A 27,415-nucleotide genomic window follows, 5' to 3' on the forward strand; every position below is an offset into this window, starting at 1 on the left:
TCACCGCCGCGCCTGTCAAACCCGGGCCGGCTATTTATACCCCGCGGGGACCCGCCGCCCTCGGCCCCCACCAGCCCGCCCACCAGGCCTCGATGGCTCTCTCGAATCTCGCCCGCCCTGTAGCCCCCAACTTCTCCCAAGCACGCCTTCTCAGGTAAAGACTCTCGCCACTTCTCCCGCTCCCTGCTCGGGGCTCCCCCATCCTTCTCCCGACTCCGGCCCCGGCCCGGGACTGGCGCGGGGGCTCCCAAGCGCGGGCAGGCGTGTAGGGGCGCGCGTGCACCTGCAGCGGCCGCCGGCCCGGAGCGCACGCACACACCCTCCGCCACTCTCTGAGGTCCCACGCGGGCGCCGGCTGTCACCCCATCCCCAGCTCCGGACTCCCGCCCTTTTCCTCAAGGGATTGCTCTGCACTCAGGCAGCCTGACAGTCAGTGGGGGCCGGAGGTCGTTGAAACTCCTAGCCCGGGTCCCTCCCGTCTGGACTCCAAAGCCTGGGCTAAGTAGAAGGTGGGGCCGCGGGCGGGCCGGAGCGCGCCCCCGGCCCCGCCCCGGCCCGTGACGCTCGTGGAGCCCCGCCCCGGCCGCCTAGCGCCCCTCCGCGCCGCCGGCTCCTCCTCCTCCTCCTCCTCCTCCTCCTCCTCCTCCTCCTCCTCCTCCTCCTGCTCGCTTGCAAACGCCCGGCCTAGTACCCCCGCGGACCCCGCCCCATTCCCAGAAATTACCACCCGCCCAACGGCCGGGCCGCGCGGCGGTTGGTGCCCGCGTTAACTGACGGGCGGGCGGCGGGGCTCAGCGCGCAGCTGCGGAGCGCGGCGGGCGGTCCCTTGGCTCAGCCCCGAAAGCTGCGGGCGCCCGCCCTGGGCCATTGTCGCTGCTCGCTCGGTCGGCGACGGACGGAGAAGTACCCTAAGTCCGAGGATCGTCGGCGCGAGAATGAGGGAGTGGGTGAGCGCGGGAGGATTTTGGTGCCTGCGAATTCGAAAATGAAAACCCAGCTGTAGCCGCATGCTTCTGGTTTCCCCACTTTCACACAAAGGGGAACCTCTGAGCAGGGCACTCACGCGCCTTCAAGTGCACAAAAGCCAATGACACGGTGCCCGGGATTGTCCTGCATTTGGAGCGCCTCATTAATGATCTTTCTTACGCCCAGTTCTGCACACAAACGCCTCAATCTCTTCCCCCACCACTACAGTTGGCCGGCGCCGCATTGGCTTGTATTTGTTTAACAAAGAACAGTGACTGTCCCGGTGCGCGTGGGGACCGACTCTGGTCCCCTCTCGGGCTCCTGCAGCCGCCCTCCGGTGGACCTGGCGCAGTACTGATTCGCCAGGTTCGTTTCCCGGCTCGCAGACTCACTCCTTTTGCGGCTCCACAGCCAGTCCTGAGCGTAGAAGAAACCCAGAGGAATACAAATGGTATCTGTTCTTGAAAGTGACGTTGGAACCATGGAGATAACCTTAGAGTGGGGCTCAAACGTCAAAGGCCCTACTGATTGAAGTCCCTGAAGAGCCGAAGAATTTAATGATCTCTTTCTTTTTTTAAGCTAATAATGCCTGTTTATTTACCGGGGAGCGGAGGCGGGGGCGGGGGAGGGGGGGAAGAGGGGCATTCTTTCTCTCCTATCCTAAAAAGCAACTCTGGGTACTTCTTAAGAGATTTTTACTTTTAAACGTAGGGGAAATCTGGATAGCAAATAGGGTCAGTCAGAGAGATCCCCTGAACTCAGAGGAAGTTTTATGGATTCCTGAGTTGTATGTAAAACATAGCGATTCTTGCCACTCTTTTGAACTAAAGGATTTATAAAGCCTTATAACATTGAAATCTTTTATGCACATTAAACAGAACACTACAAACAGCACCCTTTCTAGGGCAGTATTCCTAATCCCCTATTTCCTGCTAAGAAACAAACAAAAAACCTATCATTTAAGGGAACCATTGTCCACTTTGATATTTGTAAGGACTTAATAATCAGCACTACTGCATCTCCATGACCCTAGCATGGCATATTAAGGAGCATGCAACAACAACGCCTGATTTCTATAGTTAGGAACAGATCTCACCTGCTGGGGCAAATCATTCCTGTTTGCAGCTAACATGAGGAGAAATGTATCTCCTCTACGGTCAGTTGGAAGTAAGCTGGAAAGTCCCAGGAAGAAACAGTGGTAAATAACATTAGTGTTCCCGATTTTTCACTGCTCCATGCGCGCCCTTTGAAATGTGGTTTTGTAGCTCCTCTCATTAGAGACAGACTGTTTCTGCACTCCACAGACGTTGGGCTTAGACCGTTCCACTTGCTTTTGGCCAAAGGAATATGGGTGATAGTGTGACAGTTCTGAGCCTGACCTTAGGAGGTATTGCATGTTGCTGCTTGCCTCTCTCACATGTGCCTTTCACAATATGAAGAACATGCCTGGGAAGTCTGCTAGTACAAGAAGAATGAGAGACATGGGGGGGGGTGTCTAGAACCACCCCCAGCTTGAAGCCAGTGACCTGCAAAAAAAAAAAAAAAAAGATTGTTATTTTAAGCACTGTGCTTTGGGGTGTTTTGCTACCCGGAATTAGTGTTGTTCTCACTGACTGGTACAATAGGAAATGGAGCAATCTGCTGCTTTTTTTTTTTAATTTATTTTTGGCTGCGTTGGGTCTTCGTTGCTGCGCGCGGACTTTCTCTAGTTGCGGCGAGCAGGGGGCTACTCTTTGTTGCGGTGCGCGGGCTTCTCATTGCGGTGGCTTCTCTTGTTGCGGAGCATGGGCTCCAGGTGCGGGCTCAGTACTTGTGGCTCGCGGGCTCTAGAGCACAGGCTCAGTAGTTGTGGCTCGCGGGCTCTAGAGTGCAGCAGGCTCAGTAGTTGTGGCTCGCGGGCTCTAGAGTGCAGGCTCAGTAGTTGTGGCGCACGGGCTTAGTCGCTCTGCAGCATGTGGGATCTTCCCGGACCAGGGCTCGAACCCATGTCCCCTGCCTTAGCAGGCGGATTCTTAACCACTGCGCCACCAGGGAAGTCCCACAATCTGCTCTCTTGACCTTGGAGGTGCCAAATTTGATGTCTCTTTGACAGTGGGTCTTGGAAAGACACATCCCTTGTGGAAGCCAGTGAAGAAAGAAACCCAGAAAGTTTGTAGCAAAGCATTCTAAAGAATTCAGTAGGAAAGGGCTGATGTGGCCAGTAATCCTAGAATAATCACAGAATAGGAGAGCTCTATGTGGTAACTAGATTGCTGTTGCTTCTGTTTTTTATATTACACAGTTCATTTTTTAACTATACAAGTGATTCATTGATACATTCTCATCATCAATTTTCAGATAATACAAAATAGACTTTTAAAAAAGCTAAGTCTCCTTTCCTTCTCTGCTTTCCTTTCCATGTCTCACCCTCCACACATACCCAGCCATCCCGTACCTCCACTGTTCCACGGGTAACAACCATAAATGATAGTTTAGCATTTAAGCTTCCAGACTTCTTTCTGTGCATTTATGTACATATACATGCATATATATATAGACCAAATATTAGTAAGATTATATAATATATGTACTAAGTACAGTAATTTTGTACTTTTCTCTGTTTATTTCCCTTTTGTTTTCTCTAATTATCTAAGAAAGGCTCTTTTTAAGATCTTTCTAGGACTACTCAGCCTGTCTTCAGTATGATAGGCTAACCAAGGGAAGAGGTTGTCCCCACTTTTATATCAGAACGTTAAGTGGAAGAAGGACCCCTTAGCACCTGCCTTAAGGGGAGGAGTGATACTCAACACGAGGAATGAAGGAGACGACTAAATTCTCTGAGTGGTAGCCAATAAATCATTTGTCCCTCCCAAACTGGGCAAATCCTTGAGCACTTTGAGTTATAGCTGATTAAATAAGGCTGTATTCCCTTATAACATTTCAAAGTGGGTAACCCAAGAGAACAAAGAAATGCCATGCTGTCTTTTCTGACCAGCCTCGGGAGTCATGCACCATGACTTATGCCCTTTTCTACTGGTCATACAAACCATTCGTAACTCAGCGTGGGAGGGCACTGCACAAAGACACGGACACCTGAAGATGAGGATCAGTAGGGCCGCGTTGGAAGCCGTGTGTCACAAGAGCTGCCGCAGCTGTGAATTTTGAGTGACTGACACAGGCTTTAAACTTGGTGGATTCCCTGGGCTTCCCTGGTGGCACAGTGGTTGAGAGTCCGCCTGCCGATGCAGGGGACACGGGTTCGTGCCCCGGTCCGGGAAGATCCCACATGCCGCGGAGCGGCTGGGCCCATGAGCCATGGCCGCTGAGCGTGCGCGTCCGGAGCCTGTGCTCCGCAACGGGAGAAGCCACAACAGTGAGAGGCCTGCGTAAAAAAAAAAAAAAAAAACTTGTTGGATTCCCTCACTGCAGGTGGGCAAATCCCAGATTACCAACAACCATGTAGACTTTATAAGGACAGCCAGAAAAATCTCTTCTTTTGTCTCTCTTTAAAGAATAAGCGGTTCTGGGCAACTATCCAGTTCTATTACGGTGTTAACCTACCTTATTTGTGAGCCACTGTATCCACACCTCTCACGGCCCCTTTCTGGGCGTCTCCAAAGATAATTATTCATAACTCTCCCATATTCTGGGTCTGCAAAAGAACCCAGTCCCCAAACTCATGTTTTGTTTTAGGTACCATCTTGCCTTTTACGAGTCAGAATCTCTTAAACACTGTATATTAAACAAGTTATAGGAGGCCTGCCTGAGAGAATGATGAAAACCAAAATAATTTTGGAGGAACGTGTGAAGTTTCCAGAATCCAATGAAACAGTTCTTGAGAATGACATTTGTACTGTCAAATGCAATCAGGTAAAACAAGCAGAAAGTATAAAGTTTTTAATATAGAAGGGAAGCCAAATCATCATGAATTGCAGGTGTAATTTTACCATGTAATGTTTTCTAGTAAAATAAGTACTTAATGCCATTTCATAATTTAAGTTCTTGATATATTTTAAAAGCAGTCGTCTCTTTAGAATAGTGCTTTAGTTGGAAGCATTGTATTAATTCCATCCACAAATAAATTACTTTTTTAAAAAATATAATAGTGTTTATTTATTTTTACTTGTTGACAGTTTGCTTTATTTATTTATTTATGGCTGTGTTGGGTCTTCGTTTCCGTGCGAGGGCTTTCTCTAGTTGTGGCAAGTGGGGGCCACTCTTCGTCGCGGTGCGCGGGCCTCTCACTATCGCGGCCTCTCTCGTTGCGGAGCACAGGCTCCAGACGCGCAGGCTCCAGACGCGCAGGCTCAGTAATTGTGGCTCACGGGCCCAGTTGCTCCGCGGCATGTGGGATCTTCCCAGACCAGGGCTCGAACCCGTGTCCCCTGCATTGGCAGGCAGATTCTCAACCACTGCGCCACCAGGGAAGCCCCCCGGACTTTTAATTTTATAACAAAGATAAGGAGGCAAAATCTGCTTACAAAAATTGCTTTTGACATGGAAACTATTAGAAATCCTAACTAGAATAAAGTGTAATCCATCTTAAACACTTCAAATATTTTTAAAAAGCAATAAAATGTTCTTTTTTAAAAAAAATATTTTTGGCTGCACCGTGTGGCATGTGGGATTCTAGTTCCCCAACCAGGGATGGAAACTGTGCCCCCAGCATTCGAAGTACGGCGTCCTAACCACTGGACCGCCAGGGCAGTCCCAAAATGTTCTTTAAAAGTAACTTATTTGTGGGCTTCCCTGGTGGCGCAGTGGTCTTCCCTGGTGGCGCAGTGGTTGAGAATCTGCCTGCCAATGCAGGGGACACGGGTTCGAGCCCTGGTCTGGGAAGATCCCACATGACGCGGAGCAACTAGGCCCGTGAGCCACAACTACTGAGCCTGCGTGTCTGGAGCCTGTGCTCCGCAACAAGAGAGGCCGTGATAGTGAGAGGCCCGCGCACCGCGATGAAGAATGGCCCCCGCTTGCCACAACTAGAGAAAGCCCTCGCACAGAAATGAAGACCCAACACAGCAAAAATAAATACATAAATTAATAAACTCCTACCCCCAACATCTAAAAAAAAAAAATTAAAAGTCCAAATGAAATGTACATGAAGACATTTTATTAGTGATTTAAGGTTACATTACTCTTTAAATTTTCTGAATGAAATTGGTTTCTTAATAAAATTCAGGATAAATGCTATAGTAGTTAATTAAAACACAAAGGTAAATATCTTCCATGGAGAAAGATCCGAAATAAATTTCCATATCTGCAGGCTGACTAGTTTTCAAGGCCATTTAGCTGCTTCTTCCATGCTGCTAAGGCAAAATGAGTTAATTGAAATTTTCCTTTCCGTTCATTTCCCTAAAGATTAGAAAAGCACACCAAAAGCCTTGCTTTTCCCATTATTTATTTGCCTTCCTCTCTGGGGATTTTTCCTACTGGTCAGCTAATCAGAGTGGGCAGCATTATTTTAGCAGTAGTAAACAATAACAGCAATAATGACTATAATATTGGCCCCTATCAGTATACCACTGGATACTTTGTGTTCATTTATCTTATGAATTCTGGGACTTCCCTGGTGGTGCAGTGGTTAAGACCCCCAGCTCCCAATGCAGGGGGCCCGGGTTCGATCCCTGGTCAGGGAACTAGGTCCCACATGCATGCCGCACCTAAGAGTTCACGTGCCACAACTAAGGAGCCCACCTGCCACAACTAAGGAGCCCGCAAGCCGCAACTAAGACCCGGCACAACCAAATAAATAAATGTTAAAAAAAAAATCTTGGGCTTCCCTGGTGGAGCAGTGGTTGAGAGCCCGCCTGCCGATGCAGGGGACATGGGTTCGTGCCCCGGTCCGGGAAGATCCCACATGCCGCGGAGCGGCTGGGCCCGTGAGCCATGGCCGCTGGGCCTGCACGTCCGGAGCCTGTGCTCCACAACGGGAGAGGCCACAACAGTGAGAGGCCCGCGTACCGCAAAAAAAAAAAAAAATCTTATGAATTCTGTATAATTATCCCATCCTACAGTTCATGCTGAAGTTATGAGAGATTAAGCCACTTGTTCAAAGTTACACAGTAGACAGTGGAGTTCGAGATTGAATTCTCCAGAGCCTGTGCTCTTGACCACGTACATCTAAAATGCAGCCTTGTTTCAACCGTTCATGTCCAAACATCACGGATGAAAAGTATTGCCCTCTGATTCAGCCTTGACACCAGCTTCATGTCCCATCCCCCCCAGATTCGTGGGGTACTGCTGCCACCTTGCAGCCCTATTCCCCTCTGTTTGGCATCCCTGTTCTGCCTGTGACAGAAGGCACTGCTGCAGATGGTTGAGTGTTTCTGGCCGCACTCCCTATCTGCCTCTCCAGACACTCCCTTTTCCTCTGGTTGCCGGCATGTTCCCTCTACTCCACCCTGTAGCTCCTGTATCCTGTTCTTCCTGTCTGCCGCATTGTGTCTGAGTAGGCTTTCCATATCTGCTGATGACACTGACTGCTAAGCAAAAAGAAAGAGGGAAATTTAAGGCCAGGACAAGAAGCCAATCAATATGGAGGATAAAAGGTCACAGGAGAACCATAATTAAAATGTGAATCCCAGACAGAAAAGAATGGAATAGATGGGAAGAGGAATTGCGAGTTTTAAAATACTGTGAACCTATAGGAAAGACTGGAAACTCCCATAACGTAAAGGAGAGAGGGAAATAAAAATAGTTCTATGGTTCAAATTAATATTCAAGAGTCTATGAATAAGTACAGTAATTGCTAATATCTGTACTTACATGAGATCAGAGTCCTAAATACCAACAAAATGCTTGGGAAATCTGGCATCATCTTAATAGGTAGTGTTGATCAAACATGTATTTCCTTTCAATCTTTTTTTTTTTAATCATAACAACCCAGTCAGGAAGGTATTATCATCATGTTGCAGATTATGAAACTGAGGCAACTGAAAGGGTAGAACAGCTTTTCCAAGACCACCAGCAAGTGAGTAGCGGAGCCAGGCAGGAAACCTAAGCGGGCTGGCTCCAGACTCCCTGCTCTCAACACTCCTCAGGCTGCCCAGATAAACCCTCCCTCACGTGAAACCCCCAGTCTGGCCCTGGCAGTAGGGACTGCTATCCGCCTTTCAAGGAGGAACGCTGGCTTTCACAAATAGTACCTTCTCCACAGCATCTCCAAGGCCGAGGGCGAGGTCGGGCTGGCTTCTCCCTATTCTGTGTTCTCCTGTGATTCGAGGTCGGCGAAGGAGCACAGTTCACAATTCAACAAGCCCGAAAGTGGCTTATATTCTACTAGAGAATCCCAGAGCCCACTTACAAAGGCTGCACTTCTATTTGGTTGCCTGAGTGGAGAAAGAAAATTAAAACATACTGTACTATTTTTAATTAATCAACTGCGTGACATGCCTCTAAAATAATTTTCTTAGGTTCATTGGCCCCATACTCTCTCTTTTCTTCATGTGTTGATTTTGCAATATGATTTTTATGGAGAGAATACAAAGAATTAATTTTCTTCTCTAGCTTAGAATATTAAAATTTGGTTGTTTTTTTGTTTTGTTTTGTTGTGGGGTTTTTTTTTTTGCGGTACGCGGGCCTCTCACTGCTGTGGCCTCTCCCGTTGCGGAGCACAGGCTCCGGACGCGCAGGCTCAGCGGCCATGGCTCACGGGCCCAGCCGCTCCGCGGCAGGTGGGATCCTCCCGGACCGGGGCACAAACCCATGTCCCCTGCATCGGCAGGCGGACTCTCAACCACTGCGCCACCAGGGAAGCCCCTCCATGAAGTTTTTCCTGAGTCAATGATGCTATATTTGTCCTCAGTTTATCATCACTGTATACAGCAGCCTTACATCTTACACAGGAGTTAGGCTCCAAAGTCAGCGAGCAAGGACAGAAAATGTTATAGTGCAAAAGATCTCTCGAAATTTCCTAAGAAGGTGCCAATTTAGAGAGCAATTACTGCTCTCCCTAGGTCAAGGGCACTCTCCTTCAGCACTACAAAGCTAAAGTCAGCGGTGGCTTGGCGAAATGTCCAAGCTGTGAAAGACACAGGAACTGAGCAGGACAGTTCCTGTTGTTGTTTTTTTTTTTGGCGGTGCCACGAGGCTTGTGGGATCTTAGTTCCCCAAGCCAGGCCCGCAGCAGTGAAAGCACTGAGTCTTAACCGCTGGGCCGCCAGGCAGTTCCCAGGACAGCTCTTCATCTCCCATAACACAGTCCCTCCAAAGCGTGTGGCAACTGAGAAGCGTGTGACTCCCCATTTAAATCCTTCTCTTAGTCTCAGTGCATATGGCTGACTTCCTGTAAATTAAATGCACAGGTGATAGGATTCTGATTTCTGGTCCCACCACTTACTAGATATGTAACCATGGCCAAGTTATTTAATCACTTATTTTCTCTACCCCTCAGTCTACATCTGCAAAAAGGAACAGTCATAAGGCCCAATTAATAAGCTTGTTGTAAGGGTTAAATTGTTGATAGTTAACCTGTAAAATAATACTATTTACCTTCTAGGCTTTCAATGAAAATTAGATGCGCTTACATATGTAAAGCACTTAGAAAAGTGTCTTGGCGTATGTTAGTGCTCAATAAATATTACCTACTTTTAAAAGTTTTAAAAAAATCTTATTGAGGTACAGTTGACTTACAATGTTGTGTTTAATTTCTGCTGTACAACAAAGTGACTCAGTTTACATACATATATATTCTTTTTCATATTCTTTTCCATTATGGTTTGTCACAGGATATTGACTATAGTTCCCTGTGCTCTACAGTAGGACCTTGTTGTTTATCCATCCTCTATATACTAGTTTGTATCTGCTAATCCCAATCTCCCAGTCCTTCCTTCCCCCACTCTCCTCCCCTTTGGCAACCACAAGTCTGTTCTCTATAAATATTACCTGTTATTATAACTTATCTCTCTGTCTTACTTTCTTCTGCTGCTTGTAAAAGATTAGATGAGAAGCACTTAGTATCGCAGAGCAAGTACTCTGTAAGGGTTAGGTATTATCATTATCATTATTATCATTTCACTACTGTGTCCTCCGTATTGCGAGTTTCTTGGGGGCAGGGGCATTATCTTTCACAGCTTTGTGTCCTTGCAGTGACTCAAAATAGTGCCCGGTGCATATGTCACTCAAAAGATAGTCGAAAATCAGATAATGTTTCCCCCCTCCAAATTCTTGTTACATGGATTTAATTTTTACAAGTGCATAAAGAAATAAACGCAGTGTGTATCCATGAATACCTGAATGGCTCTCCTACCCTCTGAAACCGTCTTTACCATCTTGGGCAGCACAACGCTTCATCGCAAGAACTCCCCCAGGGGGCGCTGAAGAACTTCCTGAATAAGGACTTAATTCACGTACCAGAGTTGGAATGTGAATTACTTGGGGGTAAATGTTGACTTTGGCTTCTCCGAGTTTTACTGAGGACATTTGTACCATAAAAACTGATCTTTAAAGCTAGTAATTCATGATCTGTGGTTTGAAACCACCTTGGAAATGATTCCAGGACACCAAGAAATATATAATCCTAGATTTGTAACTGATTACAATTTTTTTTCTATCTTAGGTCTCCTGTCTTTTAAATAAAGATAATAATACCAACTGACCTCAAAACCTTGGTGACGAATAATAAACATGATGCTTAGGAAGTTAACGTGACGAGAGGACTAGAGTCTATTAGTTAAAAGACTCCATTGTCAATATGTGTTTATGTGTAGCTGATTCACTTTGCTGTACGGCAGAAACTAACACAATGTTGTAAATCAACTACATTCCAGTAAAAATTAATTTAAAAATAAAAGACTCCATGATCAGAGATAATTCTTTCCATACGTGTACTTATTAGGAAGGTTTTTCCCTTTTTACAGCTCACATCTTTCAAAGGGACCACGTGGAGAGAGAGAAAGGGAGACTCTCAGACGGCAGCATCACCGAAATAACCTTTCCAGTGAATGAGATAGATGACAGAGGTGTCAGCCAGATAGAGCTCTGTGGACCCAGGTAGGTGTCAAATACTCCTCTGTCTTAGTTTAACAAATGGGAAAACATTATTCTCCTAGCAACTGGTGTGATCTTTTCTCTTAGGAATGAGACCCACCTCTGTTGGGAAAATTCCATGGCGAGCCTGCTTGGAAGCTGAGACCCAAGTGTGAGGAAGCACTGCCCAGCCTAGAACAAGGAGAGGGATTTGTTGACTGCAGTGGACAGGGCTTTGGGGAGGCTGAGCTGTTGAGATGACAGAAAGCTGGCTGTGCCCTGTGAGATGCATCCGTCCAGCGACCTCACAAACCCTTAGCAAAGTTATTAACCTCACGCAGTACTTGGCAGATAAGGAATTCAGTGGAAACAGTGAAGACAGTGCTCCTAACGTCCATCTTGGCCTAGGGCAGCGACACAGGGAGCCCTGAGGAAGCAAGCTTCCAGGGATTCACAGAAATCTCAAAACCGGATCCGGACTCTGACAGTCCATCAATTTACGTGGGCGCCAGCACAAAGTTTTCCTAAGTCTCTGAAGGTGGGAAGGCCCCAATCCCATCTGGTTTACATTAGTAGTAATAGTAAGATGAAGGTAGCTTATTTACAACATTATGCATCTTTGAGCAAAATGGAGGGAAAATAAGAAAAAAACATTTTTAAGTACTTTAAAGTCAAACAGTAGAGCACTTTGCCTACAAAGCCAGGCAGACCACTTTTACTATGAGAGCAGAAATAAATGATAAGAAGGGAACTTCCTTGCTGTGTTAACAATTTTGAGCAAAGTGTGGGAAAATACTTTAAAGCAGAGATTGTTTTGCTTTATTCTAACACCTATCCAGAAATCAAGGGTCCTCAAACAGAGATTTGAATTTTATCCTTTCTTATCTGAAGATTTAGTTTTTTAGAATAAAGTTAGCTTTTTTCTTATTAGAAAAATAACACATGGCTATTTTTAAAGTTTTAAAACACAAGAGGATAAATCCACACCTTTTAAAATTTTTTTTTAAAAACCCGAACTCCTGGGACTTCCCTGGTGGCGCAGTGGTTAAGAATCCACCTGCCAACGCAGGGGACGCGGAGCAACTTAGCCCATGCGCCACAACTACTGAGCTTGCGCTCTAGAGCCCGTGAGCCACAACTACTGAGCCCACGTGCCACAACTACTGAAGCCCGTGCACCTAGATCCCGTGCTCCATAACAAAGACAAGCTACCTCATTGAGAAACCCGCGCACCACAATGAAGAGTAGCCGCTGCTCGCCGCAACTAGAGAAAGCCCGTGCGCAACAACAAAGACCCAACGATGAAGACCCAACGCAGCCATAAATAAATAAATTTTATTTAAAAAACCCAAAACAAAAACTAACAAACAAACAAAAAACCCAAACTCCCTCATGGTGTTCAGGGAAGTTTTTATTTGTTTATTATTTAGTTATTTATTTGTTTGGGGTTGTGTTGGGTCTTCATTGCTGCGTGCGGGCTTTCTCTAGTCGCGGCGAGCGGGGACTACTCTTCGTTGCGGTGCGCAGGCTTCTCACTGTGGTGGCTTCTCTTGTTGCGGAGCACAGGCTCTAGGTGCACGGGCTTCAGTAGCTGTGGCACATGGGCTTAGTTGCTCCGTGGCACGTGGGATCTTCCTAGACCAGGGCTCGAACCCGTGTCCCCTGCATTGGCAGGCGGATTCTTGACCACTGCACCACCAGGGAAGTCCACGCCTTTTTAAAATTATAAAGTTAATTGATCTCCAGCCTCCATGAAATGCAAAGATCATTCTCAGTATGGTAGGAATAGTGTATGCTGAGGGTGAGTTAGAGGTGAAGGTTATAGAACTGTCATTGTAGCTTCGGGAAAGAAGGTAAAAGGAGAAAGAACTTTTCACTTTACACATTGAATTAGCTGGACCCCTGGTGGCACACGACAGAAGCTGATTTGAGCCAGCTTAGCCAACTATGGCAACAAGTTCATTGGCTCACACGTCGAACTGTAGGACAGGGAAGGACAACTGTATCAAGACCTCTTACTTTCAGCAGGCTCCCCCCTCTCCATCTTTCTTCTCTGCTTCTCTTGCCAGTTTCACTTTATTCTCTCAAGCCAGCTGCTGCATGAGAGATACTGTGGCCTTCAGGCTCACATCTGCACTGTGTGCATGGGCCTCATAGATGAGAGAGTGCACGAATTCTTACCAATACCACGAGTGCTCTTTCCAGAAGAATAGAAAAATTTTGGAAGAAAAAACTTTTTCAGTATATCCTTTGCTGCCTTCCCTACCACATACACTAAAACACATACTCTTCTTCCCACACATACAATTCCAAAAATGTCCTTGTCTCGCCACTACGTAGCCACGTATATCCTTGTCCCAGCTCCAGGATCTTTATGTTATGTCAATTCACCATCAGGATGGATGAGGGGGCCTCGTTTCCTTATAACTTACAAATAAACAATAAACCTAGATCTCCTCAATGCACCTAAATATACCATGGGTGGGGGAAAAAATAAGATAAACATTCTTTCAAAAGGAAGGAATGTTCAAAAGAGGGAAAACTGAGAAAGCAATACTCAGAGCACAGACCGCTTCTTCCTGGACAGGGATAGCAAGTCTGTAGACTTAAAGCATTGAACTTTGGAGGGTGCTTTGTAGAGGGTACTACTAAGGCTCTATGTGTCTACAAATATCCTAGTTGAATGGGCAGAATTGTAAGTTTATAGATAGGGTACAACTGCTGCTGTTTCCGCGTGGTAAATTTCTGAGCCCAAAATTTTGCCAGGGCTGCTTGGACATTATTGAACTCAGTGGCATTTAAATTGAATGGAGAGTAGGAAAAGAAAGATGCAATATATACATATATCAAATCATTATGTAGTACACCTTAAGATTATACAACGTTATATGTCAATTATATTTCAATAAAACTGGAAAAAATAAAATTAAAAATAAATTTTAAAAAAGAAAAGAAAGGAGGGCTTCCCTGCTGGCGCAGTGGTTGAGAGTCCGTCTGCCGATGCAGGGGACACGGGTTCGTGCCCCGGTCCGGGAAGATCCCACCTGCCTCAGAGCGGCTGGGCCCGTGAGCCATGGCCGCTGAGCATGCGCGTCCAGAGCCTGTGCTGCGCAACGGGAGAGGCCACAGCAGTGAGAGGCCCGCGTACCGCAAAAAAAAAAAAAAAAAAAAAAAAAAAAAAGGAGACGTGGTAACTTGGCAGCAAAGCCAAGCAGATGAACAGCCGTGCAGGAAATGATTTGGTTCTAGACTGACTTTTCTGGTATTTAGGTGTAAGTTCAGTAGGTTATTTCAAGCCAGCTGAGATAACGGGAGAACGTATTTAACCCAGCGACCCGGCTGCGGAGTAACTAGGGCAGAAGAATCTGATGCGACCTGACTTCTAGGTGTGCCCAAAGGACTGGGGTGGGGGCGGGGGCGGGGGGGGCAACCACCGAAGTGTCCTCAGCAGACAAGCATGTTCAATCATTTCTTGTTTTGCTTCACCATTCTGAGTTCAAAGAATCCATAGGGCTTCCCTGGTGGCGCAGTGGTTGAGAGTCCGCCTGCCGACGCGGGGGACGCGGGTTCGTGCCCCGGTCCGGGAAGATCCCACATCCCACATGCCGCGGAGCGGCTGGGCCCGTGAGCCATGGCCGCTGAGCCTGCGCGTCCGGAGCCTGCGCGTCCGGAGCCTGCGCTCCGCAACGGGGGAGGCCACAACAGTGAGAGGCCCGCGTACCGCAAAAAAAAAAAAAAAAAAAGAATCCATAAAAACCGTAGTCATCTGTACAGAGCAACATGAGGTAGCAAAACTTACAGAGGGCTCAAAAATACAAACGTTTTAGGAAAGTTAAGTTCATACAACTCAGACAATATAAAAGTTAAGTTTTTCCAGTAAGGGTTAATACCACATTATTCGTATACAATTCACTCCGTTCTGAACGTAAAATTGTAGATGAAATGAAAAATAGAATTAAAACACTGTGTTCACTGGATCGTTTGAGTTATACTATTGTGAATATTCTAGTTCCATTTGTATTTAATTACTTAAGAAGAATAGAGGAAGCCCTATTAGTGAGAGAAATGTTGATCTTTATGGAGAAATGTAAGACCCATAATAGCATCATCAGTATAATTAAAATACTATTTCAATATTTACAAAACTAATATAAATTTTTTCCTTAATGTCTGTTTTTAGTCTAGAAAACAGCTATTGTTCCTCAGATACCAGTCTCTTAGACTTTTCCCTTAGTGGTTTGTTTTTTTTTTCTCATTTATTTTATTTTTTTTAACATCTTTATTGGGGTATAATTGTTTTACAATGGTGTGTTAGTTTCTTCTTTCCCTTAGTGGTTTTGAGTTTGGTGTCTACGAGATTCTTAGATAGTGGGGAAATGACTCCCCAAATTTGTGTTTCAAAAGTAGTTTAATAATTTTGTTGAAAATGAAAAAAAATATTACTTTCACACTGAAACTTTACTTTCTTGTTCTTATATGCACAGGAGGGGGAAAATTATGTAAACATTCTTTTTTTAAAAAATATCTGTTTATTTGCCTGCACGGTGCGGCACACCAGGGATCGAACCCCATGCCCTGTATGGAAAGTGCGAAGTCTTAACCCCTGGACCACCAGGGAAGCTCCCTATGTAAATGTTCTGAGTGAAAAACATATTTGGTATTCTAGTAACTGTGCAACAGATTATTTTAAAAGTTGAGGTAGACTGTACCTTTAAAACTAGTTAAATTTTATACTATGTTTATTTTACCACAAAAAAAATTGAAAAACATTAAGGTAGAATTAGACTTATAGATAGGCGGTGCGTTTTTTTTATATAAAATTATATATTTATTTACTTTTGGCTGCGTTGGGTCTTCGTTGCTGTGCTCGGGCTTTCTCTAGTTGCAGCGAGCAGGGGCTACTCTTTGTTGCGGTGCGCGGGCTTCTCATTGCGGTGGCTTCTCTTGTGGAGCACGGGCTGTAGGTGCGCGGGCTTCAGTAGTTGCAGCACACAGGCTCAGCAGTCGTGGCTCCAGGGCTCTAGAGCACAGGCTCAGTAGTTGTGCCGCACAGGCTTAGTTGCTGCGCTGCATGTGGTATCTTCCCGGACCAGGGATCAAACCTGTGTCCCGGATTCTTAACCACTGCGCCCCCAGGGAAGTCCCGGCAGGGCATCTTTTAGACACATTATTAAATTTGCCACTTCATGGATTGGTTGCTTATTTTTTCATGACCAAAAAATAATATGTTCCAGATCTGCACTATTCAGTACAGTAGCCACTAGCCACACGCAGCTTGTGAGCACTTTCACTGTGGCTCGTCCACACTGACATATGCCGTAAGTGTAAAATACTCTGGATTTCAAAGACTTACACCAAAACAGTAAAAGAGCTCAGTAATAGGTTTTTTTACTGATGACCTATTGACTTGATAATATTTTGGATATAATGAATTAAATAAAATATACTAAGACAATTCATTTCACCTGCTTCTTTTTCCTTTTTTTTTTAATGTGGCTACTAAAACATTGAAAATTACACTCATAACTGGCACTATATTATCGATGGTCAGTACTGCTCTGGACAGACTTTCTTACAGCAGGAAGAGGTTAGTTAACCCTTTTCTGCACATCCTGGGGAGAGGGGGGTAAAAGACAATGTGGGCAATTTTCCCAGGAAAGGAAGACCTCCAACGTAAAAATCAAGAAATTATTCTTATGATGGGATACTGGGATATTTATCTTGAACTGTATGACTCCAATATCTGTTCCAAAGCCATCATTTTATGAAGTTTTCCTTTTTAGGTTTAACCAGAAAAGCTAAATCCTCTGACACTTCTCCCAATAATTTACCCAAAATCTTTGAAAAGGAATGTTCCAACGTGGACAAAAACAGTATAGTATTTTTCCTTCTAGGATAGAATTTTACAAAATTTACAGAAACACTTCCATGTTAAAAAATTTTTTTAAATAGCGCTAATTTGGCAGGAAGACCAAAACTATGTGTTTCATCAGAGTCTAGCCTTTGTCTTACATACACAGTGAATACACAGACAGGATCTCTTCAATAACTTGTTTCCTTTGTTCACAGGTAGCATTTAGGTTCAGCACGCTATCTACCTCTTTCAGTCCTCTCAAGCCACCCTCTTCTCTTCTGAGTACCACGCACAAGACCTCAAGCCCCAAGCCTTGCATCAAATCCCTGTTGCTTTCTAGCATGAGAGAGAAATCACGTGAAGATTCACTTCCTTCCTGACTTGCAGCTGCAATTGGGCTTGATTATGAATCCCCATCAATCAGTTGTCCTTCCATCCTTCCGCTTAGGTTTTGTCCCTCTCCCACCTCCGCGCGCGCCCCTCCTTCCCTCTCCCTCCTCCACGCGCGCCCCTCCTTCCCTCTCCTCCTCTCTCCGGCTCTCTCGCATTTCTCGTGAGCGTGGTGTTGGATGCTCTCTGACCTAGTGCCCTCTTCTGTTTAAAACTTTCAGTGCGCATCCGAACAATTTACCTCGTTCTCAAAGAAAACCAGCTCTGGAAGAGCTTGACATTATTGGGAGCAAATCTAGTAGGTGTGTGTGCAGGTCGAAAATTTTGTAAACGGAAGCTTCTGAGAAATGCGGGGTCAACAAACAAATTCTAGAGGACTTTGTGAAAATTAGATTTGTCTCACTTTCCTTTCCCCAAACGATGTCTAATACCTTTTAAATTCCTAATATTTCTGATTTAGAGAACATCAACACTCTTTTAAAAGTCAACAAAACCAAGGTCGCTTGCTTTCTCAGTAGACAGGATATATCCATCTCGCTACGCTAATGTTGACATTTTTTTAAGTTGTTTTAACAGAAGGGAATGTTTGTTTAAATACGTACCCTGTCCTTGACGACAGTTCCATTGCTTTCTTCTTTAGCTGCTGAAGGGGCAGAGAGGGACCAAGGATAACTTTCTGCATTCTAATCTGATTATAACTGGGTAGGAAGGGGAAAAATGCCAGTTAAGAAGCATTTGGATGGACCTGGAGATTATACTAAGCGAAGTAAGTCAGACAAAGAAAAATATCATATGATATCGCTCATCTGTGGGATCTAATTGGAAAAAAAATGACACAAACGCACTTATTTATAAAACAGAAACAGACTTACAGATATCACGAACAAACTTGTTACCAAAGGGGAAACGTCGGGGCGGGCAGTGGGGGAGGGATAAATCAGAAGCTTGGGAGGAACATACACACGCTACTATATATAAGATAGACAGCCAACAAGGACCTACTGTAGAGCACAGGGAAGTCTGCTCGATATTCTCTGATAACCTATATCTGAGAAAAGAATCTGAAAAAGAATGAATATATATACGTATATGTATAACTGAGTCACTTCACTGTACACCTGAAACTAACACAACACTGTAAATCAACTATACTCCAATAAAATTTTTTAGAAAAAGAAAAAAAAGCAGCATTTGGGACAGAGACACTCATAGAATGGAGAATGAGGGTAACATCAAGGCCACACTGTGAACGGCCACTCAGGGTTCTCTCCCAGCATGACCCTCAACTTCAGCCCTGTTCCCTGTGACCCAGACTCAAATGGACAAAGCCCAGTCCCAGACTCCCAGATCTGACCTTCTGTACTGTGAGAAGTGAGGGTAAATTCGCCATCACTTTACAAAAGTTTGTTTGTAAAGTGTCCTTGACCTTGACCCCAATTAAATTATATTGCGACCCGTGGAACACAGGTGTCTTAGTTATTTCTCACGTTCCGCAAACTGATAAGTTCCAGAGATATGATTCTCATGGTGAAGAGGGAAATTTGCTTCCTCACGAAATTGTGATTTTTACCAAAATATCAACTTTAAGGATGCCAAAATGAAAGTGGACCGGTACCTACTATGTTCATTACTTTCATAGCATAGAGCTCTGTCCTGGGAGTTTGGGGATCTAGGTTTCCATACTCAGATTTGCTAACTGGATTTGTGACTTATGACAAGTCACATATACTCTCTAAGCCTTAGTTTTCTCATCTGTGAAATGAAAATTATAATATCTACCTTATCTTCCCCGAAGTTTGTTGTTATGAGGATTGAATGAGATAACATATAAAAATGGTTGGAAACTAGAAAGCCAAAGGTGTTACTAACCAATGTAAAATTAAACCATCCCTTTTGGATTTGAAAATGAAACCATTTGGGAACCCAATTTCACGTTTGACATAGTAAAAAGGGTTCTGTTTGTTATAAAAGTTTAGCAGCAGTGTAACCACTATAACTGTCCCCAAGGGCTTAGAGACAGACACCTTATAAACCATCATGATCGAGACGTATAAGGAGAAAAGTTTCAGCTGCAGTGAAATCAAATGGTCCCCGGATCTGAACGGTCTATGTAAGATTTTTTTCTAATAATGTTTAAATTTTTAAATTGTGGTAATCAATACATAATAGAAAATCTACCATCTTAACTATTTTTAAGTGCACAGTTCAGTAGTGTTAAGTATTGATACATTCACATTGTGGTGCACAGACCTCCAGAACTTTTTCAACTAGCGAAACTGAAACTCTGTACCCATTCAACAACTTCCCCTCCCCACCAGCCCCTGACAACCACCCTCCTGCTTTGTGTTTCTGTGCGCGTGACTATTTTATATCCCTCACGTAAGTGAAATCCTACAGTACTTGTCTTTTTGTGACTGGCTCATCTCACTTGGTGTAACGTCCTCGTGGTTCATCCACGTTGTAGCCTGTGACAAGGTTTCCTTCCTTTTTAAGGCTGAATCGTATTCCACTCTATGTGTATACCACATTTGGTTTATCCTTTTCACCAGCCGATGGACATTCAGTTTGCTTCCCCCTCGTCTATGCAAGATGTTTGTTATAACAGTAGGGTGCTCCGAATTGGTTCGCTTGTTTAAGATCGAAGGAACCCACACATGGACCACCTTCAACGAACGAGAAGACATGGGGTAAGCATGTGTGGGAACTTGTGGGGACAAGAAAGGAGGGTCCCTCTGGATACAGCCTCGCCCAGCTGCTTCTGCTTCGGGAGACTGGGTCAGAGGATCTACAGGAACCAGGACTCGTGTCCACAGCAGCGACCTTAGCTAAAATGACTCACCTTCTTTTGGGGATATCTAGCATTTATAGTTACCCAAAGAGAGATTTTATTTGAGCCAGTTTGTCACCACTTACGGTGGAGTATGATCCTGGGGCAGCGTGCTGGCCACGTGGCCGCAGAGGCAGGTCACCTCCTCATGGCTTTGATCACTGCCTCCAGCCCTGGATGTTGTCTGCTGTGACTAGGAGAGCACGCTTAGCTTCTCCCGAAGCTCACACCACAGGCAGAAGAGCTCAGAGATGAGGCAACCGTTTAGTCTCTGACTTGGGGATGGAGCTGCCAGTGTTTGAGTCTATGCCTCATAGAGCACATACATACATCCAAACTTGAGTTCCATGTCTCCTCCATTCTTCCCCTTAGCACCTTTCATTCATTCATTTCTTCATTTCTTCATTCATTCATTCACTCATTTAATTGTCCTGTCATTCAACAAAAATGCATCAAGTCCTTGGTGTCTAGTGCCTTCATCTGCCCCTCCCACCCCGCCTCTCAGAGGCCCTAAGGGTATCCTGTGCAGGCAGTATTCATGCTCTGGACCTCTGCAGGCTTCTCCACATCAAAAATTGGAGGCTCAATGCTTCAATCCTTCAGATCTCTGCTGTCTTAACTAATTAATTAACATGTTAATTAAAGTGACAAAATGTGTGTTAACTGGTGTTAATATGGTATGTATTTCAGGTAAATTATTCACTCTTAAAATAAAGCCCTTCTGGGCTTCCCTGGTGGCGCGGTGGTTGAGAGTCTGCCTGCCGATGCAGGGGACACGGGTTCGTGCCCCGGTCCGGGAGGATCCCACACGCCGCAGAGCGGCTGGGCCCGTGAGCCATGGCCGCTGAGCCTGTGCGTCCGGAGCCTGTGCTCCGCAATGGGAGAGGCCACAACAGTGAGAGGCCCGCGTACCGCAAAAAAATAAATAAATAAAATAAAGCCCTTCTGAGGACAGCACTTTCACCCAAAGGAACAGGACTTGCTCTGTAATTTGTGGGTCTTGGGGCAAAACGAAAATGCAGGGCACCTTGTTCAAAATTAAGAGTTTCAGGACAGGAACAGCAGACCATCAGACCAAACACAGGGCCCTTCTAACTGTGAGGACCCTGCAGCCGCACGGGTTGCACTCCCATGAGGCCAACTCGGCAAAGCAGTGATGCCAGGTTGGAATGTGAAGCACCACAGCAGGCCGTGAGGGAAGATGGTCTGGATGGGTGATTCTCTTGCTATCTTCCAAATTATGCCACGCAGGCCAGTCTCTGTTGAAACCACTTGTAAAGCTATATTTACTGGAGTAGAGAAAAGAGAAAAGCTCTCTGAAGGTCACTAGGATGTCGGAAGAAAAAAGAGTCAAACGATGACAGAGTAATAGGTTAAATAATGTGCCCAAGGTCATATATTCAGTAGTGTTTGAGCCAAGACTACAGAACCCTTGTTCACTCCTTTCTACCTTCCGCCTGCCTCTGGCATTACAGTGTTTACAAGGCTTGGAAACACAGGGAAAACAGCAGATTCATGTTAGTTTGTTCAGATTGACATTTCGACCCATTGCTTTAAATGTACCTGAAAAGGTGTCTAAAGGTTGAAAACAACCTTTTATGCATTGAGCATATTTTTTGAAATTGTAACTAGCATACTGTTTAAGAATAAATGTATCTTCATGAGTGCAGTTGTACAGCATTGTCAATGTACTTAATGCCACTGACTTGTACCCCTAACAATGGTTAAAATGGTAAATTTTGTTATGTGTATCTAGCACAATAAAAAATAAAATAAATTTATCCTAGACTTCCCAACTTTTCAGACAGCCAGTATGTGTACTAACATTGAAAGGCACCCAATATAATTACTGAGTGAAGAATTATCCCATACTGGGGATAGGATGTATCATTTATATATAAAAATACTGAAATGGAGAGTAGAAAGGAGCCTGCAGGGGTTTTGCAGTGAGCATATATATACTTTTTTGTGTGTGTGTGCTACGCGGGCTTCTCACTGTGTGGCCTCTCCCGCTGCGGAGCACAGGCTCCGGACGCACAGGCTCAGCGGCCATGGCTCACGGGCCCAGCCGCTCCGCGGCATGTGGGATCTTCCCGGACCGGGGCACGAACCCATGTCCCCTGCATCGGCAGGCGGACTCTCAACCACTGCGCCACCAGGGAAGCCCGATATATATATACTTTTAAAATCATTTTTGTGAAAATATTTCTATGGGGGAAGGAAAAAAGAGGAAACAAATATATCAGAAACAGGCCTGACAGTCTGGAGAGGGAGAGAGAGCCTGAAGTTGCAGGTGTTGGGCTGCCTGACTGGTCACTGTTGAGCACAATGAGATGTGTTTCTTTGTTATGAGCACAGACCCATCCCCTGGGTTCAGAGGCATGCTCTGAAAATAACTTGGGGGACTTCCCTGGTGGTGCAGTAGTTAAGACTCCGTGCTCCCAATGCAGGGGGCCTGGGTTCGATCCCCAGGAACTAGATTCCACATGCATGCCACAACTAAAGAGCCGGCCTGCCACAACTAAGGAGCCCACATGCTGCAACAAAGACCTGACACAACCAAATAAATAAATAAATATTAAATAAATATTTAAAAATAAATAAATAAATATTAAAAAATAAAAATAACCTGGACCCCTGGGTGTAGAATGGACCTGACCGGTTACCTGGTCTAATTTCCCACCTGGATATACAACTTTCTACATCTCCTTTATCTCACCCCTTACTCAACCCCCACCCATCCTGTTACCATAGACCAATGACTGTTAGAAAGTTTTCTTGTATTTAATATGAAAGCTACCTCCTTATAACCAATAGTGATTTATTCTAGTTCTTCTCTCAAGGGCATAATAGAAAACAAAATCAATTCCATCTTCCATATGCTAGCCCTCTATTTGCCAGCTGCCATGTCCCACCTTCCTCTTCTCTTTCTGGAACCCAGGAAGCATCTTCATTCAACCGCCATGTGCTCCTACACTGTTTTAGTTGTTTTCCTATGGACTCAGTTTATCTGTTTTTAAATTGTGGCACTCTTTTTAGATGTGGTAATACTCTAGGTGTGGACTAAACAAAGTATGATGAACTGTACTTCTATTGTGCAACCTAAGATTATATTAACTTTTTTAGCAGTCATACCATACTGTTGGCTCTCGGTGAGTTTATCATCACCTGAAAGTTGAGGGTTGCTATCCAAGTAGTTCGTTTCCCTTCAGAAAAATTACAGTTTTGACTCTAAATGCAACCTATTTTTTCAGCTTGGTGTTTCAGTCTATCAAACTCATATCTGCAAGAATGTAATGAACTTTGTAGGCTTCTTTCTTATTCCAAAAATTATTAATACGTATTCACTGTGATTTTTTTTGGAAAACCCATATATATAAACAGAAAGAAGAAACTAAAAATTGCTGGTTAATTTATCATCCTGACCTTATTATTCTTAATATTTTGGTATAAAAATAAATATTTATATAAGTAAATCCATGTCCACTTCTTTCTCTGCATAACAATATTTCTTCCTAATAATTGGATTGTATTCAGTATTTTATAACCTTGTTTTTTCACCTAATAATATGTTTATGACTCCTTTTCCATGTTAAATATCTTTCCACAGCACATTAAAAGACTGAGTTTCATCATTTATTTGTTCAATCTACCTTTATTTATTCAATCACATGAACCTGGATATTTGTTTCTAATTTTTTTTTTTTTTTTTTTGGCGGTACGCGGGCCTCTCACTGCTGTGGCCTCTCCCGTTGCGGAGCACAGGCTCCGGACGTGCAGGCTCAGCGGCCATGGCTCACGGGCCCAGCCGCTCCGCGGCATGTGGGATCTTCCCAGACCGGGGTGTGAACCCGTGTGCCCTGCATCGGCAGGCGGATTCTCAACCACTGTGCCACCAGGGAAGCCCTCTAATTTTTTTCATATTATAAATAGGACTGCATAGACTCTCCTTGAACTTACATTTTTGTGTATATTCATGATGATTTCTTTAGAGATTATTCCTAGAAGTAGAATTGTGTAAAAGATTAAGCATTTTTTTTTAAGTTTTGGTACCTGTATTAGTTTGCTCAGGCTACCATAACAAAATACCACAGACTGGGTGGCTTAAGCAACAGAACATTCTGGAGGTCAGAGGTCCATCACCAAGGTGGCAGCAAATGTGGTTTCTGATGAGAGCTCTTCCTGGCTTTTAGATAGCTGCCTTCTCCCTGTGTCTTCACATGGCCTTTCCAGTTCTGTTGTCTCTTCCTCTTCTTGTAAAGACACCAGCTTTATTGGATTGGACCCCACCCTTATGACCTCATTTAACCTTAATTACCTCCTTATAGGCCCGTCTCCAAATACAGACACACTTGGGGGGTGGGGGGAAGGTGAGGGCTTCAACAGGAGACACAATTTACTCCATAGCAATGTTTTTGTCTTTCAGAAAGATTGTACAAATTTATACTCCCACTTGCAGTGCTTGAGAGTACCTACCCGGCACTCCCACCAGGAGTTTAACATTTACAAATCTATATTCTATTTTGAAAATGGACTTTGCAAACCTCCAGAGTTGGATAAATGTTCATAACTGTACAAACAGGAGGCTCAACTAAGGCACTTAGGTCAGGACACACGTTTTGATATTGAAAATGCTTTTTAGACTCTCAGATGCATTTCCTGTGACACCTACAAACCTTGTGCATCTTGGGCCAAGAGGCACCAGATCTCAAAACTCAACAAATCTCACATGTGCATCTGCATATACTTTGCTAAATCCTTGACGGAAGCAGTGCCTTAGTGCCAGGTTTAGAAAAGATGGGAACGAATTGCTGAGAAGGAGCTGGAAAGTTTTCTGGTAGATGACTTAGGTGCAATATTGAAAGAATGTGAAGGGAGGGGTCATCTTGAGTCATGGGATTGAGAAGAATTCTTTGATATTGAGTTCCATAGCCTTAGGGTACTTATTTGATCACAGCTGCTTTTCCAATCTAGTGGCAGTGAGCCTTAAGGAGCCCTTTTTTCACTGGACCAGGGAAATGATGACCCCTTTCTCTGTGTGTATCTCCTAGCCAGACAGGAATAGGCCATATATTCCCAACTTTCAGACAAGAAGAATACATGACACATTTTTGTGTATGGTGGAGTCCTATTATAGACTGCAGACTCAACTGCTTACAAGAGAGGAGAAAGTGCAGCTGTGCTCTAGTCTCTGCTTTCTCTTCATTTCTGGGTACAGTGATTTCAGACGTCTTTGCCAACAGAGCCCAGGTGGAAATGGCAGAGCAAAAAGTACTTGGAATTTATTGGATCATTTACATGTAAGAAAAGCTTTACTGTTTTTATTTTTTATGCCCATTTTAACAAATTCAAATGCAGAAAAGTGTAACGCACAAAGTGAAATAATCTAGTCACTTATTACTGAGAAAGCCATTGTCATAATCATAGATGTATAAAAATGATTTTTTTTTTTTTTGCGGTACGCGGGCCTCTCACGGTTGTGGCCTCTCCCGTTGCGGAGCACAGGCTCCGGACGTGCAGGCTCAGCGGCCATGGCTCACTGGCCCGGCCGCTCCACGACATCTTCGCGGACCGGGGCACGAACCCGCGTCCCCTGCATCGGCAGGCGGACTCCCAACCACTGCGCCACCAGGGAAGCCCTAAAAATGATTTTATGTAAACAAGCTTCTACACGTATTCTGTGACCTATTTTGCTCAGCCGTAAGCCTGAAATCTTTTCAAGTCAGTAAACATGGGGGATCACCATCATTATTAATGATTGCACAGTATTACCCTGAATGTATATATATCATAATTCACGTACCAGTTTCCAATTTGTGAAGCTATGTAAGCAGTGCTGAGATAAACGCCCTTGTGCATATCTTTCAATACTTTTAGTTGTCTCTTTTTAAGTCTTTTGTCATTTACAGACAGTTCTGGGTGTACTCTGATGCTTTTGCAAAAATGTTCCTATAAAAGAGTTTCATCTTCAAGGAATTCATGGAAAAGACTGACAAGTACAGGTTACTGGTAACTGACTATACTGCTGAACTGAATGAATAAGCATTTTCAGAACTCTAATGGAAAACTGATGAATTCATAAAAGTGCTAACAGAAGATCAAGATGAAAAAAATTAATTACGTGGGACTGAGGGAACTGATGAGGATGATTATAATTTTTGTGACTTTCTGTTTGAATAAAAAATAAAAAAGATATACCCTCAGACACACTATTGTTAATGTATTAAAAAGTCAAAGGCAAAGAGAAAATCCTGAAAGCAGCAAAAGAAAAACAAGTCATTATGTATATGGGGGTCCCAGTAAGAAATGATATGACTTATTATCAGAAACAAGAGATTCCAGGAAGTAGTGGGACAAAATATTCAAAGTGATGAAAGTAAAAAATAAAACAAAAAACTGTCAAAAAATTAAATAAAATAAATTTTAAAAAAAGAAAGTAGTTGTCTCTACCCTTCTGTAGAACACAATGACCTTGAAATGCTATAATTTTGATCACCCACCCCCATCCTGTCCCCTTTATCACCTGATATTGTGTTCAGAATTTGGGGCCTATCTTGTTATTTTTGTTATTGTTTTACTTTAATTATTTTAATTGAAAAATTTCAAGCGCACAGAAAAGTAAAAATATAATTCAAAGAACACCCGTATACATCTCAGCTAATTTGATCAATTTTTACTATATTCTCTCTCTACTTTCTGTCTCTCCCTCTCTCTCTTTCCGTTGGAGATATTTCTCAGCTATGCATTTAAAGGAATATTTATTCTATTTTATTCAAAATTTCTAGGTATTACACAGCAAGAAGTTTTTCGTTATCCGGTTGTCTGAACTGCCAGAAATGGAAGTCCTGTATTTTATCAGTTTGTATTTTGCTTTTTTCACAGAACCCTACATAATTTTTTCATGGTTCCACAGAAATAATTGGCTGCAAATTTATTCTTTACAGTGATCTGAAAAATAATTTTAAATAATTGAAAATTATCCTTTTAAATCATTGTATTCAAATTTTTCCACATGTGACTTGTGTGGTAATACTGTCCTTCAATATTTTACATGTCTACTTATGCTCTCCCTCTATATTTAATTTTATTTTTATAAAAAAATGCTGCCCTCTGACCTACATTTTGCTTAATTTTAAAACGAAATCTAGAGTATGTTGAACAGGGAGAAAATAAACAAACACCAGCTGCACCGTGCTGTATTTCTCAGACATGGAAAGGATGCAAGAAGCATCCCAGACAGAGGAACTTGCACATGCAAAAGCCCTGTGAAAGAAAGAAGGCACATTTCCTAGGAACAGAAAGATGGCTACTGTATTAGGGCATAACGGATGAAGAGTATGAGATTAGGCCGAAGAGGTAGTTGGGAGTGACCCTCAGGACCTTGAAAATGATGCTCACAATTTAACTGTGTCTTTTAAGAGAAATGCTAA

General features: G+C 43.9%; 1 protein-coding gene and 1 long non-coding RNA gene across 3 annotated transcripts in view; one reads left to right on the forward strand and one right to left on the reverse strand.

The window, feature by feature from the left end:
- The window catches only part of ELF2 (E74 like ETS transcription factor 2), a 95,980-nt gene extending 93,730 nt beyond the window's left edge, over positions 1–2,250 (reverse strand). Inside the window, exon 1 of the mRNA XM_060148727.1 lies at positions 2,063–2,250. The gene's annotated coding sequence lies outside the window, so the exon portion shown is untranslated. The remainder of the gene's footprint in view (positions 1–2,062) is intronic.
- LOC132520039 (uncharacterized) lies at positions 57–17,460 on the forward strand. Of its 2 annotated transcripts, none has more exons than XR_009540416.1 (3): positions 57–154; positions 10,806–10,938; positions 17,380–17,460. It is a non-coding gene; the product is annotated as an uncharacterized LOC132520039 (long non-coding RNA). The 2 variants fall into 2 exon arrangements; XR_009540417.1 differs by lacking the exon at positions 17,380–17,460 and adding an exon at positions 11,023–11,148.
- The last annotated feature ends 9,955 nt before the right edge of the window (positions 17,461–27,415 follow it).

The sequence above is a fragment of the Lagenorhynchus albirostris genome, chromosome 4 (genome assembly GCF_949774975.1).
Source record: "Lagenorhynchus albirostris chromosome 4, mLagAlb1.1, whole genome shotgun sequence".
NCBI lineage: Eukaryota > Metazoa > Chordata > Mammalia > Artiodactyla > Delphinidae > Lagenorhynchus > Lagenorhynchus albirostris.